Raw genomic sequence first — 21735 nt, forward strand, 5'->3', positions numbered from 1 at the left:
GAGCTGAAGTCGGCCGCTTAACCGACTGAGCCACCCAGGCGCCCCAGGGAAAGTTTAAATATTAAGATTTAGGCTATTAAGGGCAAACATGAAAGTGGGACTGCTAGGGAGCGATGAACGTGTCCCTTGTCCTCTCCTACTGCACTGCTTTATGATGACAATCCCACCGGGCACACTCAACACGTCCTCCAGATCCTTGATGGCTGCTTCCGCCCACCTGTGTCTCTGTGTCCCTCAACCAGCCTCGTGGACCACGCCAGCACTTAGCAGTGCCCATGTGACCGGCTTGGCTCGGTGCATAGAGTATCTAGCTTGGGAGGCTACGGGGCAGTGTGCACCACAGAGGTGGGAAAAGGGATTGGCTGCCACTCAGGAACTTGTGACAAATACCCCACTAAGCCCCGCTGACTCTTCTTGCGAATGCGAAGCACATTGAGCGATGAAATGGCCCTCCTCCGGCTGCCAAAAAGTGGTAACAAAAGAAGCAAGGCCCACATGTGTTTGTGATAGGGAGTGTTTTACCACACGGCCAGGGATCTGCATTTTATGTAGGTGATTTTAAAATGTTGGCAGAACTCCCGCCCCCGTTATGCTTCAGTGTAGGATTGGGGGTGGTGCGCGGAGACGAGGGGAATTAAGGAGGGAAATGAGCTCCGGGGCTAACAAAGGCATTCTCTGTGAGCCTTCGGATGAGAATACCGCCCAAATGTCAAGCGTCTGATAATGAAAAAAACGGGCCTGAGCCACGGACTTGCTTTTCAGCAACAGCAGCGTGTAAATGTGTCTGCCAAGAAAGAAACCTCACTCTTTGCCAGACTCCACAGCTCTTAATTTAAAAATCGAAACCAAAGTAGACTTGTCTCCGGATGGTTGCCTAAAATGTCCGCTTAAGAGGATGACAGCTGTCCCTGGGGAGCAACAGGGTGGAGAGAGCGCCATTCTGCCCACGTGTTCCCGTCAGGCGATGCCTGGGAAAACCAAAGGCAGCTCCAGCCAGCCCGCAGAGATCAGGTGAAGAAGGAGGGCTGGTTGTTGCCTCCTACTCGTTCCCTAGAAGGCAGCACGCCTTTGGTATCTACGCGATTCTGAGAATTGGAGACAGCCGTATTACATCATCTGGGGCAGTGGGCTTCTCTCAGTTTGTTCATCTGTAAAAGGCAAGGTTTGGACTGAGTTATCTGTAAGATATCTAAGAAAGATCTGAAATACCTATTTTTCATTAATGCCCAGAAGGGCTCAGTTAGCAAGCAATATAGAATAGGACAGTGACCTTCAGTGTGTGTGTGTGTGTGTGTGTGTGTGTACTTAATAGTGTTACAGTGTAGACCAAAGGTCTAATCCTCTTTCTCCTTGGCTGGTGACAACCCATGGCCACCTGTTGCTCCTTTTGGGGTCTTTCTCCACCCTTCTCCAAAAGTCAGTTACTGTTCATGATCTGTGAGCATGCTGTCACTGCTTTTGAAATGCGGGCTATTTTGTTATTACACTATTTTGTTTTTATACCATTGAATTGTCATTTTCACCCTAAGGAACTTTTGACTCCACATTTAGAAATATAAAATTTTAAGCAGAATAACACTGGTGAATTTCTTTAAGAATAGCTTTCTAAAAATATGGGGCGCCTGGGTGGCTCAGTCGGTTAAGCGGCCGACTTCGGCTCAGGTCATGATCTCGCGGTCTGTGAGTTCGAGCCCCACGTCTGGCTCTGTGCTGACAGCTCAGAGCCTGGAGCCTGTTTTGGATTCTATGTCTCTCTCTCTCTGACCCTCCCCCATTCATGCTCTATCTCTCTCTGTCTCAAAAATAAATAAACGTTAAAAGATTAAAAAAAAAAAAAAGAATATCTTTCTAAAATAAACTTCAAAGGGGTGCCTGGGTGGCTCCGTTGGTTAAGCGTCCTACTTTGGCTCAGATCACGATCTCTCAGTCCTTGAGTTCAAGCCTCGCGTCTGGCTCTGTGCTAACAGCTCAGAGCCTGGAGCCTGCTTTGGATTCTGTGTCTCCCTCTCTCTCTGCCCCTCTCCCACTCGCTCTCTTTCTCTCTCTCTCTCTCAAAAATAAATAAACATTAAAGAAAATAAAAATAAATTTCATGAGGCTAAAGTTTCTGAAGAAAGCACTGCAACCATTTCAAATGTTTCCATCTTTATTTCACTGAAAATATTTTATTGGGACTAATTATTTTCCATGTACACATTGAAAGAGAGGGTTGAGTCACCGGTCCGTTTTCATTCTTATCAAATCTTACTGGGCATAAGTTTCTGCTAACATGAGTTTTGCAGAATTTCAAACAAGCCTATTTTTCCCGACTGCAATTTGAGTCATTGTTATTTTTATTTCGTATTTTCGTTATCAATATCAATTCAGGTTATTTAATAATTACAGGATGGATTGTCTCAGCTAGGTAGCATTTTACAGCCGAAGCAAATTTTAGATCTCATTTTCCAGGTGGGAAAACTGAAGCCCAGGGGTTAAGTGACTGTCCAAAGTCTCCTACCCATTTAACGACTGAGCTGGGATTAGATTCCAGGCCTCCTGGCTTCCAGCCCAGTGGTTTTCTACTTCACAAGGGTACACATTTCTGGAATGATGCATTAGCAGCTGCATGCTAGCACAGTGAAAACTGCCACCTGCATACCTGTCTGCCATAATTCTAGAAGGCCTGGGAAATCTCACATCTGATGTGTTCACATCTGATGTTAGCTGTGAAGTCACATGCATGTGCCCACTTCCTATGGACAGAGCATCAGGGTTTTTAACAGGTACTAGAGCTTAGTAGGAGGTGAGGTCAGGCTCACCCAATGTTAAGAAGAGTTATGGCTTCATCTGGGAACTTCTGATATTGATAAAAGAACAGATGCTGAAATTAGCTAAAATGAGCAGAGAAAACATGGCAGGCAGAGCCTCAAGGTGGGTGCCTGAAGAGCAGGCCACCAGCAGAGCACACAGCTTACTGGTTTCCAGTCTGGAGCCTGGAGAATGAAAACCAGGAGAGAGACTGGGAAAGGTCCCATGCCCTCAATGGTTGGAAAATGGTGCGTGCTCCATTGTTGAAGTAGTGGGAGCCATTGAAGGTGGCTTTTCTTTTTCAAATTTTTTTTCAATTTGTTTAAAGTTTTTTTTTTTTTTTTTTTGAGAGAGAGAGAGAGAGAGAGAGAGATAGAGAGAGAATGAATACGGGAGGGGCGGAGAGAGGGAGAGAGAGAATCCCAAGCAGGCTCCACACCATCAGCATGGAGCCCAACATGGGGCTCGAACTCATGAACCATGAGAGCATGACCTCAGCTGAAACCGAGAGCTGGACACTTAACCAACTTAGCTACCCAGGTTCCCCTCCAGTTTTTTAAAGTGTCAAATACTAATACCATAAAATTTATCATCTTAACCATTTTTTTAATTTCATTTAATTATTTATTTCCTTTTAAGTAGGCTCCACAGCCAACATGGGGCTTAAACTCATGACCCTGAGATCAAGAGTCAACTGAGCCAGCTATTCCCCCGTAATCCTACCCATTTTTAAGTGTGTTATTCAGTGGTATTAAAAGCTTTCATGATATCGTGCATCCATCACCACCGTCCATCTCCATGGCTCTTTTCATCTCCTCAGCTGAAACTGAAGCTATTGACCATTACCTCCCCACGCCCCAACCCCAGCCCCTGGCCAACCGCTGTTCTACACATTCTACTTTCTGTCTCTGTGAACTGGACGGCTCTAAGTATCTCTAATAAATGGAAGCATACAACGTTTGTCACCATGGAAGGTGGTTAAGCACGTTTGCAAAGCTGTCCTTTGGGAAGTTTAAAATGGCAGCAATCAGATGAATTCAGGGTGGAGAGAGGTCAGGGAAGGGGATCCTGGGAAATAAGGAGTCTTGTAAGGAGCTCTATTGGAAGAAGCTTCTTCGCCTACTTCCTGAGCCCAGTGCTTGATTCTGAGGTCTTGAAATGGAGGTTGTGGGGATAAGCTTTGGAATGTCGTGAGGACCGATTGCTGTTTGAGAAGTGGTGTTTACTCTGTGGTCACACCGACTTAAAAGCTAAGTATCCACAGGGAGAGCCTACATGCTGGTGTCATTCTAGTGTTCTCCTTGGGCAGCCACAATAAGCACCACCAGCCCCCTAAAGCACAAGCCCTGAGCCACGATTGCACCTTGACCCTGACCTGAGTGTGTCTTGTGAGAGACCTCAGGCCGGTGGGCTGCCATACTCTCCTCAAGGGCTTCTCCCTGAGTTTCCAACAGGAATGAGACCTCCTGCTAGAGGTTACGTACAGAGAAACCAAAGGCAAGGAGCCCCCCTCGCCCCTCACTGTTTTGGAGACTCGTGACCAATGAAAGGTGGTCTGGTGTCAGGAGAGGAAGGTAGACTCTGGAGCTAGACAAACCTCGTGTGAATTTCTTGCCACTCACTGGCTGGGGGCCCCTTCTGGTGCTATAAACTCTGAGCGAGAAGGGTGTCGGGAGGGCCCAAGGGAATGGCTAATGACGGCCACCAGTTCTTCCGCATTTGTCAGCGCTCGGGCCCGCGGCCTGTCACACACTTTTTAGCCACCGTTTTACGGAATGCTAATCGCTTCCCTGTAAATTACATGATCGTACTTACTGGTTTACAAAGGAGGAAACACAAGTTTCACCTGCGCAACTTGCTTAATCGTGGTAGTGGTATTTCAGATCTGACAATATCAAATCGTGGCAGCGTCTGATATTTGACAGGGTCAAAGAGTAGTAATATCTGAGATTTGACGACCCAAATCTCAACCTTTCCCTTGTGCCACCATGCCTCTAAGTACGGCAGTGAGGGCAGTGTCGGGGGAAGGGATGGGATACTCCTGTTGGCCGGACTAGTCTACACGTCTGGCCTCGGGGTGCGTATGTGGTGGTGGTGACAGAGGTGGGGGCGATGGCCAGTATACTTGGCAGTGCATCCGGTCCACGTGGAAAAGTCCTTTTCCTAAAGGAAAGCAGGGTGCTTACAAGAGGGAGGAGGAGAGGGAAAGCCATGATGTGCAGACAGAAAGCAGTAAGAACCCCAGCTTCCCAGGTGTGCCTTTCTAAAACTAACATTCACTTTGTTTTATTTCTTTGACTACACACAACTGTCAAACGGAGCCAAGAATAACCACAGTCCTTTGAGTCCAAAGGGAGGCCGGGCTGGGATTGGAACCTTTCCACAGATAATCCACAGAGGGAGTGACAGAGAGCTGGCCATTTGCGTCTCTTGGACTTCCTCCTGACAACTGTTGTTGTTGTTTTGTTTTTTGTTTTGTTTTGTTTTGTGGGTTTTTTTGGAATTTTAAACACCCTAGGGAGCATTAAGAACTATTCCCCAAGGAACTAACAGTTCCAGAAAGGTCTTCATCAAGTCCTTGGTGGCCCTGACATCAGAGTAAGCAAAGAGCAACAAATGTGATTTTTTGTGTGTGTTTGACTAGTTGAGAAGGGAGGCGATGAAGTTAAAACAGTATTTAATGGAAGAAAGTAACTGTTAAACAGATTTGAGATGACGATTACCAAATGCAGCTAATTCCCTGGGGACCTGTTTTGGCTTTGTTACAGAAATTGTTACCCAGCGTCTTCCTCTCTCTCCCAGCTCTGTCGCTTTCTACAGAGAGCGCTGTCCTGATTCATAGGTTCTTTGTCTCCATCACTAGATCTGGGAAAAGTTCTGTCCACGCATGGGAATCAGGTGGTGAGCAGAAGACCAGAACATAGCGGTCAAACCATGATGACGGTGATGGCAATGGCGATGGCTTGCTATCATCAGAGAGCTCCATGGTAGTCACGGGCTAAGTTCTCCAGAATCAGGCATTTGGGCCAAGGTTGGGGTAGAAGATCCGTATTAGGGATCAATGCCTGTGAAAAAAAAAAAGGGGAGGAAGCAGAATTGACAGAAGAGGAAACCAGACAGTGACGCATGCCTGAGAAACCTTGGCCAACCCGGCAGGGAGCTCTGGAGAGAGTCTTCTTCCATCCATGTCCGACACTGGGCCAAAATGGCCAAGCCTTTAACCCCCCACCTCACTCAGTCACCAAATGCAGGCTGCCCTCGGAAGGGCGTCATCTTGGGAAAGGCTGCTGTCTGCAGCTGAGGCAGACCTGAAGGTGCTGACGGCTGGAGGCTGGGAGCTGGTCCATCTTCGAAGGGGGATCTGATGGTGCCACAAAGGCCACCCAGATAATGTAGTTGTGAGCTCTCAGGGTTGGCAGGGGGAGTGGGGATGGCATCAGAGGCTGGTGGTTTGCCTGATGCCACATGAGATATAGGTCTTTGCATAATATCAGACTTCCCCTAAGCGCTCAGTGTAATTAGTCTATCTGCATTAGAAAGATGGAGATCCAGCCTTGCTCTTCAACTCCTAGCAAGATTCCAAGCGAAGAACAGATTTTTTCAGGAAAAAGAATAAAGAATTGTCAGAAAATATTTCCCTCTTTCAGTTATTTATTAACAGAATGATCGATCACTCCAAACGTCAGTGGCTTAACACAGAAGCAATTTATTATTTCTCATTATGTGGGTGGAATGGGCTCAGCTCGATGGTTCTTCTGACTCACCTGAGATAGCCTGAGACCATCCAGGCAGCTGCATTCAGCTGTGAGTCTGGCAAAAGCTGAGACATCCAAGGTGGCCTCTTCTTCTCCAGTGCTCTTTCCATATGGCCCCTAACCATGCAGTGTCCCGACCTAGCTTCACAACATGGCAGGTGGCTTCCCAAATTTAGAAGCCAAAGATGTCGGTCCTTTTAAGCCCAGGGTTCAAAAGTTCCAGAAAATTATTTCCACTGCATTCTCTTGGTCAAAGCAAATCACAGAAGAGGCCTAGATTCCTCTTAATGGGAAGAATGGCAAAGAATTTAGGACCATTGTTAATCCACTGCATTTTGTCAACGCTTGCAAATATAGATTCCCAGGCCCTATCTCCAAATATTCTGACTTTGTCTGGGGTAGGACCTGAGTTTCAGTATATAAGCTTGTTAGAGAATTCTAATGCATCCTGTTTGGGGGAACCCTAAATTGTGATGTCTTTTGTCCTTCTACTGATGCCCAAATGTCCTCCTTTTGCAAGAACCCCATGTGGCTTATGTTTGGATAAAGTTCTATTCTGATGCCTACAGGCTGCTCTAAATCCTGACCGATTTTACTTCCTTACACAGGTCAACCAGAAACCTGAGAACATAGTTTCACTCTTAACAAACCAGCCGTTGATCTGAAACCTCACTTTTTAGAAAAGTGTCCTATAGCCAACAGTGTCTACTTGCGGGGCTCTGATTCTCTGAAATCCTGAGACAAAACCTACGCTAAATTTTAGACCTCAGTCCCTGCTGTGCATTGTAGATTTTACAAGTGGTCTTTGTTCTCTCAAAATACTGATAGACCATTAGTAATTTGGACTCGTAGGAAGCCTCTGTTATTTACTCAAAACATTAGCTTCTTTTTCCCAGCAGTCTTTTGTGCTATACTGAAATGCCATGGTCTTCTGTGCAAAGTCAAAAAGCATGTCTTTGCTACTTGTCAAAAATGATACAACCAGATCGACTGCTGGAAACGTCATCCAGATCGATTCTCAGCAAAGATGGGTGTCCACCAGGCATCTTGAATTTATTTCTGGATATTAATCATTGGTAAAATACTATGATGATTAGATACAATTAACGTCATGTCAAAGCAAAAATAAAAATGCAATGATTTCAACTGAAGCTTTATCAGGAGTAAACGTAACATTTTTATTAGGTGATCGTTCAGTTCTTTAGTAAGAGTTCTTAACCTAGGGCAAGCATCCGTGGTTAGTATTCAAAGGGTCAGTGAACTTAGAAGGGAAAAAAATGCATTTTATGTTCACTGACTTCAAACTTAAATAGCATTTCCTTCCATTATGAATTACGAAATTTAGCATTTCCTCCCATTATGAATGTAGGCAACAAACCGCAGAGGCCTTAGCAGTACCTTTGACTCTGTCACCAATAGAAAGCAGAAATACTTTCATATCAAATACACATACTGTTTCAAATACCTTGAAACAACATTTATCAACATCACTACTACTTTAAAATTAACAGTGGTTATAGGGGGCGCCCGGGTGGCTCAGTCGGTTTAGTGTCTGACTTTGGCTCAGGTCATGATCTCATGGTTCATGAGTTCGAGCCCCATGTTGGGCTCTGTGCTGACAGCTCAGAACCTTGAGCCTGCTTCAGATTCTGCATCTCCCTCTCTTTATCTCCCTGCCCCTCCCTTGCTCATGCTGTCTCTCTTTCTCTCTCTCTCAAATAATGAATAAATGTTAAAAAAAAATTTTTTTAATTACGGTAGTTACCAGACCCACTAGTCGCTCTTGTTGAATGTGTTCATATGGAAGTACACATAATGCTATATCGCAAATTTATTTTGTACTCCTTTGTTAATTTCAATATAATGGGTTCATTTGTAATCTATTATATATGTACATATATGTAAAATGTATTTTAAATATTTTTTAATGTTTTTATTTATTTTTGAAGGAGAGAGAGAGAGACAGAGCATGAGCAGGGGAGGAGCAGAGAGAGAGGGAGACACAGAATTTGAAGCAGGCTCCAGTCTCTGAGCTGTCAGCACAAAGCCCGATGCGGGGCCTGAACTCACAAACTGTGAGATCATGACCTGGGCCGAAGTCGGATGCTCGACCGACTGAGCCACCCAGGCGCCCCCATATAAAATATATTTTAAAACATTATTCAGAGAAGTGTCCATAGGCCACAGTAGGACACACGGACACATGGCCACATGGACACATGACACAAAATGACCAAGAATCCATGCATTAGACTATTTGAATTATTGAATAATTTCTAGATCCTCCCCACCCCCAACCATAGACCACCTTTGGAGAGTGAGTTATGAGTTATGAGTTTAGCCCTCAAGTAGCCTTGAAGTGTATTTCGAGTTCACGACCTTGGCAATTCTAACTACTGCTATCGCTATACTCAAGTGACATAGTGCAGAGATTAAAAGATTGGATACAGCTCTAGACCCTGTTCCACCACTTACTATCTGTGTGACCTTGGGCAAGTTACTTAACCTCTCCAAGAGGTTCTTCATCAATGAAGTGGGGATAACATTAATCCCTCTCTCATGAAAAGATTAGTTGCTAGGATTCAATGAGATAATGCGTGTATCTTTGTGTGTGTGTAGAAATATATATATATGTATATATTTCACTTGACTATACTGAATATATTTCATATATATTTCATATATCACTTGACACTTACCTGGCACCTAGTAAGCATGGAATAAATATTCCTACTGCCTCTCCTAGCGCTAATCTGTTTTCACAGGGCAAGAAGCTCTCTTCCCAGTCTAATAGGGTCCTAAATAGATACTATGTTTTAAAGGCTCAACTAAATGTTATTTATCAGAAGGGCTTGGAACTACAGCAGCTGTATCCTGTTGTAACTTTACTCAACAATTTCGGTGAGAGGTAGAAGAAATAGAGGGGCTGGGGACATAGTCCACATTTTGCCACATGGCAGTCTAATAATAATAAATAAAAATACACTGAATAACGAGAGGTTTCTAAAGCATTGAGTCCCTTCTAGTCCAACAATAATCTGAAACATCCCTGTTGACAATAAATGAAGCGTCCAGCCTTTTTGTTTTTGTCTTTCTTCTGTGCCATTTGTACTGAGCCTCTAACATATGGAACCAGGGAAGCAGGGGACTATAGGAATTTAGATTTAAAGAGGGAAAACATGTCTAGCAAAACAAAACCTCCAATTATCTGGCCTCCTTTCTGCTCTTCTGCTGTCCTGCCTGGAGTATGTGGGTGTTTATTTTTGTTCCTAATATTTATTTTCTTCTGCGGCAACCGGAGTCCCAAGGTTTAGATTCTGGCACCAGCCCGGTCTTCTCAGAGCCGCTCGCCAGAGGGGCACTTCCCATTTTTGCTTTGGTTTCCGTTTAATTGCTTCTCTATATCCTCCCCACTTGCTGTTTTAGACACATGGCCCATCTCATCAGGTCTGTGTTGGACAGATGAGAAGAGCATGACAGAGAACATGTTAAATTTTTTAAAGATTCCCTTTTGTGACTTTGCCAGCATCTGTAGGTGGTTTTGCTTTACTTTTTTTTTAATTAAAAATGGAAGAGTAAACAAAGAGTATATATAACACTTGTGTGAGACAAAACAAATAATGATGAATGAACACCTTTGTACTTACCAGCCAGTTTAAGAAATGCAGCATTACCAGGAACTTACCTTCCCCAATCCCACTCCCTTCCCTCATTGCCTCTGGAGGTAAACCACCGTCCTGGATTTTGATTTTATCATCCGTTTCCTTTTTTTATTAGATTTTTAAAGCTTATTTATTTATTTTTGAGAGAGAGAGAGTGAGCACAAGCAGGGTAGGGGCAGAGAGAGAGGGAGCGAGAATTCCAAGCAGGCTTCATGCTAACACAGAGCCTGACACGGGGTTCGAACCCATGAACTATGAGATCATGACCTGAGCTGAAATCAAGAGTCAGGTGCTCAACCGACTGAGCCACCCAGGCACCACCCCCACCCCATCCTTTTCCTTTTATTTTTTATTTTTTTTCAACGTTTTTTATTTATTTTTGGGACAGGGAGACAGAGCATGAACAGGGGAGGAGCAGAGAGAGCGGGAGACACAGAATCGGAAACAGGCTCCAGGCTCCGAGCCATCAGCCCAGAGCCTGACGCGGGGCTCGAACTCACGGACCGCGAGATCGTGACCTGGCTGAAGTCGGACGCTTAACCGACTGCGCCACCCAGGCGCCCCTAACGTTTATTTATTTTTGAGACAGAGAGAGACAGAGCATGAACGGGGGAGGGGCAGAGAGAGAGGGAGACACAGAATCGGAAACAGGCTCCAGGCTCCGAGACATCAGCCCAGAGCCTGACGCGGGGCTCGAACTCACGGACCGCGAGATCGTGACCTGGCTGAAGTCGGACGCTTAACCGACTGCGCCACCCAGGCGCCCCATCCTTTTCCTTTTATAAAAAAATTAAGTTTTACTACAGATATGCATCTCCATAAACAATATTTTTCTTTTCATGTTTAATTTGATATAAAAGGACTTATTCTATATGTATTTTGCAATAACATGGTTATGCTGTTCAGTGCTTTCTGAGATTCATCCATGTCAATAGGTTCGGTTGTGCTTTGTTTTCTTTTTCATTGCTGCATAGTATTCCATGGCATGATTATACCATTCATCCATTCCTCTGCTGCTGGACACATGGGTTGTTGCCAGCTTTTCTGCTACTACAAACATTGCTGCTGTGAACGTTCTTGAACATATGTCCTTGTGCCCGTGTGCAAGAGCTTCTTTCTAAGAACAATGCCTAGAAGTGGCACTGATGAGTTCACAGGGTTTGAGCATCTGCAGCTTCCTCAGATAACGCCAAACTGTTTTCCAAACGGATTATATTCTTGCCAGTAATGTATAAGAGATATGATTATTTCACTTTCTCACCAACTCTTCGACTTCCTCTTAGTCCTCTCTCCCGTGGGCTTGTTTGGTTGAAGGGGAGCTTAATGCCCTTTCTCACGTCTGCCATTCAGTTTGTCTTCTTTCTCTCTTGCTGTCTTTCCCGTCTTCTCTGGCTATCATCAAATGGAAAGGCCTCCACACACGGTGAAAGGCTGAAGTGAACACATCGTGTCCACATCTTGACACTGCTCTGGTTAGGCAGATGCATTTTTCTCTCTGGATGTCCAGGGCTAAGGTTGGCTACCAAAATATCCAGCTTAAAAAAAAATAAGAAATTTTTTTTTTTAGAAAGTTCCTCAGCCCCTTTTCACTTCAACTCACCAGCAATGACTCAATATAAGAAGCAACTGAAAAAAGTAGACGTGGGCACCTGGGTGGCTCAGTCGGTTAAGTGTCCGACTTCGGCTCAGGTCATGATCTCACAGCTGGTGAGTTCAAGCCCTGGGTCGGGCTCCATACTGATGGCTCAGAGCCTGGAGCCTGCTTTGGTTTCTTCTCTCCTTCTCTCTCTGCCCCTCTCCCACTCCTGCTCTGTCCCAGTCATTCTCAAATAAATGTTAAAAAAAGTGTAATAAATTTAAAAAAAGCAAACATATTTTAATGTATGCCATGGATTTGCAGGCAAGACCTAGACCATTGGGAGGAGAGTCTGAATCTTTTCCCAGCACATCAAAAATACCCCCACTTCCATTACTTTCCCACTGAGACAAGAAGGAGGTGAAGTGACTTAGCCAGTTGCTTTGCTATGTGTCTTGCCAGAAAATTAAGAAGAATAGTAATTGGTAAATATTACTAGCATTCGCCACATCTGCTTTATAGATCCCTCTCAGCAGCCTGACTTGATTCATATCCTAGTGCTTGACACAGAAACCGCAAAGAACTATTTAACGAGAAAGACACTGATTTTATATAACACAATAAAAAAAAACCATACAGCCTTTTGGGCACATTTTTAAAAAAATGGTTCCCTTACTTTATATATTCGAAAACGAAACTGTGTTTGCTTTGTGGTGTTTTAAGAAAAGGCACAGGCTTTAGAAGATGCTATTCAAGAACACTCTTGTGTTTTAAGTTGTGGTTTAAATTTTTTTTTTCCTTTGACAATAGCTGGTCTTCCAGCTAGAGTGGTCCTCCTCTCCACTCTACTCGTCTCTCGGTGCTTTTTCCAAATGCCAGTCTGATCATGTTTCCCCTTATTCAAACCTCCTCACGGAATCCCCGCTACCTGTAGAATAAAGCCTGAAGTCTCTCCATAGGGTAGTAAAGAGGTTAGTCTGGCCTGGGCTTTCTTCCCCCCCACCTGAATTCTCACCCTCCCTCCTTGTCCATGAGAATCCTAAAGAACAAAACAAAACACCTTATAATTCCCCAGAGCCACCTTGCTGTTTTGTTAGTCAGCAATTCCCATGGAAAGGTCCTTTCTGCTCCTCTGGCTGCCCAGAAAATCCCCATTTGCCTTTCAGGGATGAGAACTACCTCTAGGGGGCTCGGTCAGTAGAGTATGCCACTCTTGATCTTGTCATGAGTTTGAGCCCCATTCGAACATAGAAATTATAAATAAATAAGTAAATAAATAAATAAATTGACCTCTAGGAAGCCCTCCTTCTCCCAGAATACCTCCTGCTCTACATCTCTATGTACATCTTCTAGTGCATGTACCTCACTGGGGTTTCTCTTTAGTTTGCCTCCTCAATTGCCTTCCTCCCCTCCTTGACACTGAGCTCCTTGACGACAAGAATACGATATCATTTATCTCTGTAGCAAACCCCTTAGCACCATTCCCAGCACCCAGTAAATGTCCAGTGAATGAAAATCAAATTGGCCCCTACCTTATATTCATGCCCATTCGTGTGTGTGTGTGTGTGTGTGTGTGTGTGTGTTAAAAATGCAATTCTCAAGGAGTGCTGTGGTTGCTCACCAATTGCATGTACCCAAGTGTCTTCTAGGAAATAGACTAGGTGTGCTAAGATCATGAATGGTTCAAAGCAATTCCCTTCAAACGAAAGGATGCCCTGTTCATGTCAGCTGAAGACGATTTCCTTTCTGTGTTACACAGGAGAAGAAAGGAGAAATATTCTGGGAAATAAACGTATGGGAGGAGTTGGAGAAGTTTCATTATCTCAGTGGCTGACTAGAATGTCCTGTCCTTTAAAAAAATTGAGTTTTTGGTGTTTGGGGGTTTTTTTTCCTAAAAAAAAGAAAAACAAGAAAACCACACAGCTTGCTTCCTGAAAACAAAGGAAATAATAAACAATAGCGACTCCCAATTTTACTCTGATTATTTGCCAAGAGTCATCTTAGTTCATGTGGTTCTATTTCATTAGAGAGGGCTGATTAGCATAAAAAGAATGCTTCTAAATTAAGCTACCCAAATATGCAGTTAGTTAATACTCAGGGAGCTAATTTATTGTATTATTTAAAATATAAATTGGGTAGCAAATCTATTTACTGAGGTATAACAGCTAGGCAATGATGCATAATTTTCTCTTAGCTGTTGAGTGGTTTTTAATATCTATTGAAATTTAACAGAGAACCATTTCATTATGAGAAGTGAATAAATACTAAGAAGACTAACATTTAAAGTATTATCCACACATGGAGAATAGGTTTTAAAACTTAATGATATTTGAGGAACAAAGGGAACTGGGGTTGCTTTTTAAATGGCAACATTTTGTGTTTCAATTTGAAGTGTAACCAGATCCACAAAATTGCTTGTGGAAATGTTAAACAGAGCCAAAAAATAAACAAGGTGGAGGGTGGAGTGGGGCCGAGAAAAGGGCAAGAATGAAATAAAGTTGTGTTAAGAAACCGCCACATCATCAACTGGACCAAAGGCACTACCTGTGCCTTGCACAGTCTTTGGTTTGCTAGTGAAAACCATGTGCCTTGTTTTATTTCAACCAATAACATCACGAAAATGTTGTGATCATTGGCGTGTCCCATATCCTCAATTCCTGGGGACATTTTTGGGTCTGGGGTCCCCTTAGGCTGTGGGTCAGGAACACAGTGGAATCTAGATACCCTTTCTAGTCAGTAGTTGTCCCAAACGGACCAGCTTTGGGGTGTCGCAAGGGCTCTCCTACAAACAGAGGCATCCATGAATGCTGTGGTGTGGTCTTGAAACTCTTATTCCTATTATACTAGAACTCAGTGGGGGTAGTCAGGACTGGAAGCAGGCAGCAGGACCTTCTCATCTTTCTGCAAATATTTGAAACCCTGCCCATCTGATTTCCTAAGCCAAGATCTCAGAGATGTTTTAGACCTTATAATTTATTGATTTGAGTGGATATTTCCTTTATTTATTTTGGGACACAGAAAGAATGCTCTAATGTTTCATCTTTCCCCAGGAGAGCCAAGATGTCAGAGAACCAGTGGTCGGAAGGTAAACTGGCTTGGGAGAGCGGGGAGACATTGATCTGTAGTGTTTGCGCATTTTCGTGGTGTAAATATTCCACTGTGGTTGATTTCAGGCTACCAATATAACACCACTGAACGTGGAGTTGGGCAGCAGTAGACACAATCGGCTGTCCTGAGCCAGTGCCAGAGCTCCAGCACACAATGCTAGAGCCTCCCTGCACTGATGTTTGTAGGAGGTCAACCTTTAGCGGGCTGGCTGGCTCTTGTCTCCCTGTTCCCCAGAAGGCAGCGAGTCGGGCTCTATGTACTCGATACACCCCCAGCAAAGAGCATTTGCTGCCGTAACGTCTGCCCTCTGCTCCCTGGCTCCCCCCTTCTCTCCTCCCAAAGAAAACTACAAACAGTTTGTAGTTTGTAGTTTGTACTCAAAGCTAGATATTGAGTACGAGTAATTAATGAACTGGATTTTGTGCTCTTTACCCTCTTGTGGATTTCACATATAAAACTGGACATGGAGGAAGTGAAGTTTCGATTGCTTTTTTTAACTGCATCAAATCCTAGGTTGTAAAGTGAGTTCTTCAAAGGGGATAAAAACAGACAGAATGGTTTTTTGCCATTCTGCTAAGACAAGTGAGGTCTTGCTTGCTTGACATTTCTATGTGGGGAGAAGAGGGTGTTTGGCATTGCAAGTGGTAATAGGGGGTGGAGGGAAAGGATGGGACGGATCATGATGTTGGCAGGTTTAAGGGATAAAATTCACTCTAGACAGTTAAGTCAAGCATATTGACAGAAGTTTGAGCTCACATTCAATCTGCTTTCTTACTTTAATTGGGACCTTTCCCGTGGGAAGGAAGGATTCATAGCATGGAAATAAAGAAAGCCTGGAAGAGAATTTTTCTCCCTCCTGAACAATATAATTCTTCTTCTGAACAAGTATAGTACTACATTTTATATTTATTAGTGTTGTAACTTCTGATCTTACTCCACTCTTAAAGGGAAAACATACTCCTCTGACGATAAAAAAGGAGATAATAGTCTGATGACCATTGCTTGAGTGTTGATATATGTCTGTACGGCACACGGTACAAGCTTAATATGTATTTACCAACTGAGTGCTGTGCAGTGTTTAATATGCATCTCTTTGAACCCGTACAAAAAGTTAGATATTCTTAGAGTAACAGACTATCCTAGTTTGCCTGACCCTTTTTCAACTTTAGCACTTTGAAGATCCCATATTCCCAGGAATCCCTCAGGTCAGGGCAGACTGGGACAACTGGTCACCCTAATTTTTGCCTTCATTTTTACAGATGAGAAAATTGAAGCAGTTAAGTCCCTGTGCCAAAGTCAAGGGGCTGGACTCAAATCCAGATCTGCTGAATCCTGAGTTCATGCTTTTGACCACTATGCCGAATTGCTTCCTACTACACTGTCCTGTGCTTTAGTTTTCCACTGACAAAAATGATCAAGGGGGAGAAGGTTCTAACCTTAGTCATTCATACCAACATTGCTGAAATTAACATGGAAATTCTTGGAGCTGATTTAAAGAAAATTTCCATGACTTTTTTTTTTTTTTTTAATCAGAGACATTCATAGCACGTTGAAACATCTAACTGATTTGGTTTGGTGAGATTAGGCTAAGAGATGTGATTGAAGGGCCTTCATCTCTGAGGCATTCATTTTGTGCCTCTCTAAAAAGATGGGGGGGTATGACTTGATCACCAGATTTCTTCTCATTTAAAGCCTCCCTGATTGTCAGGAGTCTGTTCTTCACGTTACACAGAAAGGTCTCTGCCATTTATTCTTATCCTTCTATCTTGTCTTTTCCTTTGGAGACAAAATGTCTTTTTTAAAAAACACTATTACCTTGTTAATAATACATTGTTTTATCATCTCTCCTTTAATTTTATTTTGTATTAATTTTTAAATTTTAATTCTAGGATAGTTAACATATAATAGTATATTAGCTTCAGGTGTACAATATAATGATTCAACAATTCTATCCATAACTCAGAGCTCATCATGATAAGTGTACTTTTAATCCCTTTCACCTACTTCACCCATCCCCCACCCATGTCCCCTCTGTTACCATCAGTTTGTTTTCTATAGTTAAGAGTCTCTTTCTTGGTTTCTCTCTCTCTCTCTCTCTCTTTTCTTTGTTCATATGTTCTGTTTCCTAAATTCCATATATGAGTGAAATCATCTGGTATTTGTCTTTCTCTAACTTATTTTACTTTAACATTATAGTCTCTAGCTCCATCCATGTCATTGCAAATGGCAAAATTTCATTCTTTCTTTATGGCTGAGTAATATTCCACTGCATATATATACCACATCTTCTTTATCCATCCGTCTGTCGATGGACACTTGAGCTATTTCCATAACTTGGCTATTGTAGATAATGCTACAATAAATGTAGGGATATTATCCATCCTTTGACCATGTCCTTAGAGATTACAACACACCTGTGGATTTAAGAAAGTTGACTTTGATATCATATGATTTCACTCACATGTGGTCTTTAAAAAACAAAACAGATGAACATAGGGGAAGGGAAGGAAAAATAAGATAAAAACAGAGATGGAGGCAAACCATAAGAGACTCTTAAATACAGAGAACAAACTGAGGGCTGCTGGAGGGGAGTTGGGTAGTGTGATGGGCTAGATAGGTGATGGGTATTAATGAGGGCACTTTGGAGATGAGCACTGGGTGTTTACTAAATTCTATTCCTGAGACAATTATTACACTGGATGTTAACTAACTTGGATTTAAATTTTAAAAAAATAATAAAAAGGGGCTTAGTCAGTTAAGTGTCCGACTTCGGCTCAGATCATGATCTCGCGGTTTGTGAGTTGAGCCCTGCATCCGGCTCTGTGCTGACAGCTCAGAGCCTGGAGCCTGCTTCAGAGTCTGTGTCTCCCTCTCTCTCTGCCCCTTCCCTGTTCACGCTCTGTCTCTCTCTCTCTCAAAAATAAGTAAAACATTAAAATAATAAATAAATAAATAATTAATTTTAAAAAAAAAACAAACAGAAAGTTGGCTTTGAATCAGTGCATTTATCATTTGCCAGATATGCAAATACCTGAAAATACCTTAACTCTGTGCCACCTTTTGTGCAACTGTTGTCTTTTTTGTTTTGTTTTTTTTAACTTCTATGTGGTTTGTACTCCACGAGACATTATTATTATTGCCATTCATTTATTTTTATGTACACATGTAGATTCTCAGTTGCTTTTCATTCCCCTCCGTGTTTGCATGTTTCCATTAAGAACAATCTTCAAACCTTTCTTCACACACCTGCCGGCAAGACCTTTTTCCAGTTTTTTCTTTCCTTGAAAATATCTGTATGCGGTCATTTACATAGACATTCTAGGTTGTAGCTGTTTTCTTTTCTAACTTCAAAGATAGGATTTCACAGTCTTCTAGCTCCCATTGTTTCCGTTAACTAGTCAGCTTTCTTGTTTCTTTGAAGTTATTGAAAGTGCGATTTCTTTGTCTGGCAACTTTTAAGATTTTCTCTCTGTCTTTGGTGTTAACAGTTTACCGTTGTGTGCCCAGATGTGGTCAGTTTTCTTTGGATTTTTCCCACGTAGTTTCATAGAGCTCCTCAAAGCTGTGGCTTGTTGACTTTTGCCAATTTTGGAGAGTTTTTTTACTCACGGTCTCTAAACTTTACTATTTCTTTTGTACTGTTCCTTCCTTCTCTTCTTATTCCAGGACTCCAGTTAAACATAGTTAAATATTTTGTCATCTCGTCTTTTTTTTTTTCTTTCCTCCGTGTTTTCCATAACTTCTTAAATAATTTGGTTATGGTTGTTTTAAAATCTATACCTGATAACTCCAGTATCTGGATCCCTGTGGTCTCTTTCTGTCGTCTGCTTTTTCCCTTGGTCTCTGGACCTTTGATCTTATCTTTTGCCATGCCTACCATGTTTTCTTGAATGCTGGACAAAATGTATGAAAAATGATGTTATCTTTCTTCAAAAAAGCCTTTAATTTTTTTCTGAAAGCCAGTTAGTACAGGGGCGGATCATCTGGCTTCAGTCAGGGGCTCACATGGTGAGTGGGTGCTAGAGTTCAGGTTTTGGAGGGCTAACCTTGTCTTTGATGGGTCTAACAGAAAGCCTGTGATGTTCACCTCCATGACAAGCCTGCAATTTCAAATCGCATCTTTTGTTTCTTTGGGGTTTTCTTTCTTTCTAGTTTTTGGTCTCCCAGACACCCTAAGCCTTGCTTCGCTTTTCATCCTTTTATCTGTCACTTTTTTTTTTTTTCTTTTTTTTGGCTTCTTGGCAAGAGAAGCTTAGGCATTGGTGAGTTTCTCAGAGAGAAAAGCAGCACAAAATGTTAGGTTCACTTCTCTGCGATTCTCTTTTCTCCATGGTCTTGGCCTCTCAAGCCCTTGTTGCTTTCTGATACTTTTCAAACAGTGTTTTTGCTTTTTTTTTTTTAATGTTTTATTTATTTTTAAGAGAGAGAGAAACAACGGGAGGGACAGAAACAAAGAGGGAGACACAGAATCCGAAGACAGGCTCCAGGCTCTGAGCTGTCAGCACAGAGCCCAATGCGGGGCTTGAATCCATGAACTGTGAGATCATGACCTGAGCCGAAGTCGGACACTTAACAGACTGAGCCACCCAGGCGCCCCAGCGTTCTTTTCTTTTTAATTCGGCTTTTGGTGTTCTTGTGGGGTGGGGTTGGTTTGACACATGCTATTGCATCATGGTCAAGAGTGGACATCTTGGGGTGCCTGGGTGGCTCAGTCGGTTAAGCATCTGACTTCGGCTCAGGTCATGATCTCACGGCTTGTGGGTTTGAGCCCCGCGTCGGGCTCTGTGCTGACAGCTTAGAGCCTGGAGCCTGCTTTGGATTCTGTGTCTCCTTCTCTCTCTGCTCCTTCCTCCCACCTCAAGAATAAATAAACATTAAAAAAAATTTTTTAAGTGGAAATCCTAAATTATGATATTGTTGTAACTGATTAAGTGAGATGGTATATCTAGGAGGCCCTTAGGGAACTGTCAATAGCATCAAAGCTATGTATTGGATACAAGGATGTGTTCCATTGTGATGGCTACATTTCGGTCAGCTAAAGCACCTTTCCCCGTTGCATTCAATAATCCATTGCTACACTAGACATGTACACTGGTAAATCTCAAGTTTTCCCGGGGTGTTTTGGGAGCAACTCTTAACTTTGACCTCTGCTTTTTTTTTTTTTTCTTTTTTTTAGGGGAAGGGTTATCGTTGTTGGTTTTGATAACAAGCTGTGGCTTGTTTTTTTATTCTCATTCCCAAGTACCTTTTGTTTTTAGTATATTTTTTTCTTTCAGGGCCTATTTATTCCATTTCTGCTCATGGTTACGGTCTGCAAGGTTAAGATTTTGTAAATATGAAATAAGGTAAAAATAATAAAACAACTCTAGTATAAATCAGAAACCATAACAAGCAAGATTCTCTTCCAGGTTTGCATCGTCCTGTAGTGAAAAAAGAGATTTATAAATCTATCCCACATTGCTTGCTTCCCAAACTCACCTCTTTTTCTTCTTTCTTGGTTAATAGCATCTCCCTTTGCAAAGCTGGGACAGAAGCCTGAAATGGGGCGATGTGTGTATGTGCTGGGGGATGCTTTCACTTTACCTTTATGTCTGATTAGTCACTGATTTTGTTGGTTCCAGCCTGACATTCCTCTTCTCCTTCCCCTCCTCCCCATTTCTCCCGTGTGCCCACATCCTCTCTCACCTGGACAGCTGGTCTCCAAATTTGCCTCCCTGCCTCAGTATCATTTCCTTCTAAATCAGCCCCCTCAATACACAAGAAGTCATCTTTCCATAATGCAAATCTGAGCATATCACTCACTACCCTGTTTAAAACCCTTTAAGACATGTCCAGAAGAGGCAACTCCATAGAGACAGAAGGCAGCCTAGTGATTGCCAGGGGCTGGCAGGGAGAGGAGAATGGGAAGAAATAGCTAATGGATAATCAGGTTCCCTTTGGGGGGATGAAAACATTCTGCAACAAGATAGTGGTGACGGTTGCACAACATTGTGAATGCACTAAATGCTACTGTCCATTTAAAAATGGTTACCAGGGTGGGGCGCCTGGGTGGCTCAGTTGGTCGGGTGTCAGACCTCAGCTCAGGTCATGATCTTGTGGTTTGTGAGCCCGAGCCCCGCGTTGGGCTCTGTGCTGACAGTTCATGTGCGGAACCGCTCGTGGGCTGTGGGGTGTCTGTGCACTTTCGCACTCCTCTGTGTTTGCAAGAGCAGTTTCCTCTGGGTGTGGTCCCTCCCCCACCCCAGCCAGCATCGTCTGTCCAGATATCTGCTCCAAGGCTCCCACGAAGTCTCCCCTGATACACCCACATCAACACGCCCACTGTGAATTTCCCACGATACCTTGTCACCTATAAAAGCACAACCGGGAAACCTTTACGGTCAGGTCCGTGTTTCTGGTTCCAGGGAGAATTATATCCTTCTCTAAAAATTAAAGTGGAATGAAGCTTGAAAGTGTTTGCATAACCCTTTTAAGATTCATGACACATTTGTGACCCCCTGGAACATCTGGAATACATGAGTTTAGAGGTTTCAGCTCTCGTGTGGAAACACCCAACATACACAGTTTCTGTTGCTGAGACCAATTCTACCCAGGGAGCCTTGGGATTAATCTTGTCACATTTAAATATGGAATCATGGCCTTGTCGCATTTTGTTACACACCTCTAAAAACCGTGGCGTGGTTTGTGCCCTTGATTTGTGAGTGGTGAGCAGCTTGGCTATAAACAACAGAGTGATTTTTTTTGGCACTCAAAAATTTATCTTTTGGTTTTTTTCTGGCACTCATAAATTTATTTTTGAAGTTAACATCAGTAAAATGCTCTATATTAATCTGCTAGGGAATATACT

General features: G+C 42.9%; 1 protein-coding gene across 4 annotated transcripts in view; it reads left to right on the forward strand.

Moving 5' to 3' along the window:
* Positions 1–21735, forward strand: part of CPVL (carboxypeptidase vitellogenic like) — a 131204-nt gene that overhangs the window by 106095 nt on the left and 3374 nt on the right. The window lies entirely within an intron of this gene.

This window comes from Neofelis nebulosa, chromosome 4, assembly GCF_028018385.1.
Source record: "Neofelis nebulosa isolate mNeoNeb1 chromosome 4, mNeoNeb1.pri, whole genome shotgun sequence".
Taxonomy (NCBI): domain Eukaryota; kingdom Metazoa; phylum Chordata; class Mammalia; order Carnivora; family Felidae; genus Neofelis; species Neofelis nebulosa.